This window comes from Carassius gibelio, chromosome B22 (genome assembly GCF_023724105.1).
Source record: "Carassius gibelio isolate Cgi1373 ecotype wild population from Czech Republic chromosome B22, carGib1.2-hapl.c, whole genome shotgun sequence".
Taxonomy (NCBI): domain Eukaryota; kingdom Metazoa; phylum Chordata; class Actinopteri; order Cypriniformes; family Cyprinidae; genus Carassius; species Carassius gibelio.
Window position 1 is genome coordinate 41,629,834 of NC_068417.1, and position 2,500 is coordinate 41,632,333.

Below are 2,500 nucleotides of genomic sequence, written 5' to 3' on the forward strand. Positions count from 1 at the left end.
GCTTTTGGGTTTTCTTTCCTACTTATATAATGTACTGGCGATAAGATTGGCTGGTCTTTAAATAGCCCTCTCTTTGCAGCAGACTTCGCTTACGGCCATACCAACCTGGCTATGCCGGATCTCGTCTGATCTCGGAAGCTAAGCAGGTTTGGGCCTGGTTAGTACTTGGATGGGAGACCGCCTGGGAATACCAGGTGCTGTAAGCTTTTTGGACATTTTTCACTTAGTATATAATAATTTTGCCAAAAAAATAGAGTCAATGCCTGATCTCTGAATATTAGCAGGTTTGGGCCTGCTTAGTACATGGATAGGAGACTGCCTGGGAATACCAGGTGTTTTAATCTTTTTGGAAAATTTCACGAATTATATAATAATCTTTCATAAAAAAAAAAAAAAAAGAGTCAATGCCCGATCTCTGAATCTTAGCAGGTTTAGGTCTGATTAGTACTTTGATGAGAGACTGCCTAGGAATACCAGGTGCTTTAAGCTTTTGGGTTTTCATTCCTACTTATATAATGTACTTGCGATAAGATTGGCTGGTCTTTAAATAGCCCTCTCTTTGCAGCAGACTTCGCTTACGGCCATACCATCCTGGCTATGCCCGATCTCGTCTGATCTCGGAAGCTAAGCAGGTTTGGGCCTGGTTAGTACTTGGATGGGAGACCGCCTGGGAATACCAGGTGCTGTAAGCTTTTTGGAAATTTTTCACTTAGTATATAATAATTTTGCCAAAAAATAGAGTCAATGCCAATCTCTGAATATTAGCAGGTTTGGGCCTGGTTAGTACATGGATGGGAGACTGCCTGGGAATACCAGGTGCTGTAAGCTTTTTGGACATTTTTCACTTAGTATATAATAATTTTGCCAAAAAATAGAGTCAATGCCCGATCTCTCTGAATATTTGCAGGTTTGGGCCTGGTTAGTACATGGATGGGAGACTGCCTGGGAATACCAGGTGCTTTAATCTTTTTGGAAAATTTCACGAATTATATAATAATCTTTCATTTAAAAAAAAAAAAAAAGAAAAAAGAGTCAATGCCCGATCTCTGAATCTTAGCAGGTTTAGGTCTGGTTAGTACTTTGATGAGAGACTGCCTAGGAATACCAGGTGCTTTAAGCTTTTGGGTTTTCTTTCCTACTTATATAATGTACTGGCGATAAGATTGGCTGGTCTTTAAATAGCCCTCTCTTTGCAGCAGACTTCGCTTACGGCCATACCAACCTGGCTATGCCTGATCTCGTCTGATCTCGGAAGCTAAGCAGGTTTGGGCCTAGTTAGTACTTGGATGGGAGACCGCCTGGGAATACCAGGTGCTGTAAGCTTTTTGGACATTTTTCACTTAGTATATAATAATTTTGCCAAAAAATAGAGTCAGTGCCTGATCTCTGAATATTAGCAGGTTTGGGCCTGTTTAGTACATGGATGGGAGACTGCCTGGGAATATACTGCCTTTAATTATAATTTTGCATTATTGAGACACTGTTTTCCTAATGAATGTTGTTCAGTGCTTTGACGCAATGTATTTTGTTTAAAGCACTATATAAATAAAGGTGATTGATTGATTGATTGAATACCAGGTGCTGTAAGCTTTTTGGACATTTTTCACTTAGTATATAATAATTTTGCCAAAAAAAAGTCAATGCCCGATCTCTGAATATTTGCAGGTTTGGGCCTGGTTAGTACATGGATGGGAGACAGCCTGGGAATACCAGGTGCTTTAATCTTTTTGGAAAATTTCACGAATTATATAATAATCTTTCATTAAAAAAAAAAAAAAGAGTCAATGCCCGATCTCTGAATCTTAGCAGGTTTAGGTCTGGTTAGTACTTTGATGAGAGACTGCCTAGGAATACCAGGTGCTTTAAGCTTTTGGGCTTTCTTTCCTACTTATATAATGTACTGGCGATAAGATTGGCTGGTCTTTAAATAGCCCTCTCTTTGCAACAGACTTCGCTTACGGCCATACCAACCTGGCTATGCCCGATCTCGTCCGATCTCGGAAGCTAAGCAGGTTTGGGCCTGGTTAGTACTTTGATGGGAGACCGCCTGGGAATACCAGGTGCTGTAAACTTTTTGGACATTTTTCACTTAGTTTATAATAATTTTGCCAAAAAATAGAGTCAATGCCCGATCTCTGAATCTTAGCAGGTTTAGGTCTGGTTAGTACTTTGATGAGAGACTGCCTAGGAATACCAGGTGCTTTAAGCTTTTGGGTTTTCTTTACTACTTATATAATGTACTGGCGATAAGATTGGCTGTTCTTTAAATAGCCCTCTCTTTGCAGCAGACTTCGCTTACGGCCATACCAACCTGGCTATGCCCGATCTCGTCTGATCTCGGAAGCTAAGCAGGTTTGGGCCTGGTTAGTACTTGGATGAGAGACCCCCTGGGAATACCAGGTGCTGTAAGCTTTTTGGACATTTTTCACTTAGTATATAATAATTTTGCCAAAAAATAGAGTCAATGCCCGATCTCTGAATCTTAGCAGGTTTAGGTCTG

At 40.4% G+C, this 2,500-nt stretch overlaps 1 protein-coding gene and 5 non-coding genes across 7 annotated transcripts in view; 5 read left to right on the forward strand and 1 right to left on the reverse strand.

The window, feature by feature from the left end:
* Positions 1–2,500, reverse strand: part of LOC127987501 (protein NYNRIN-like) — a 363,443-nt gene that overhangs the window by 133,934 nt on the left and 227,009 nt on the right. The window lies entirely within an intron of this gene.
* Positions 88–206, forward strand: LOC127999706 (5S ribosomal RNA). The gene has a single exon (XR_008172513.1). It is a non-coding gene; the product is annotated as a 5S ribosomal RNA (ribosomal RNA).
* LOC127996217 (5S ribosomal RNA) lies at positions 574–692 on the forward strand. The gene has a single exon (XR_008169130.1). It is a non-coding gene; the product is annotated as a 5S ribosomal RNA (ribosomal RNA).
* On the forward strand, positions 1,205–1,323 carry LOC128001472 (5S ribosomal RNA). Its single transcript, XR_008174240.1, has one exon. It is a non-coding gene; the product is annotated as a 5S ribosomal RNA (ribosomal RNA).
* On the forward strand, positions 1,954–2,072 carry LOC127996522 (5S ribosomal RNA). Its single transcript, XR_008169425.1, has one exon. It is a non-coding gene; the product is annotated as a 5S ribosomal RNA (ribosomal RNA).
* Positions 2,294–2,412, forward strand: LOC127999934 (5S ribosomal RNA). The gene has a single exon (XR_008172737.1). It is a non-coding gene; the product is annotated as a 5S ribosomal RNA (ribosomal RNA).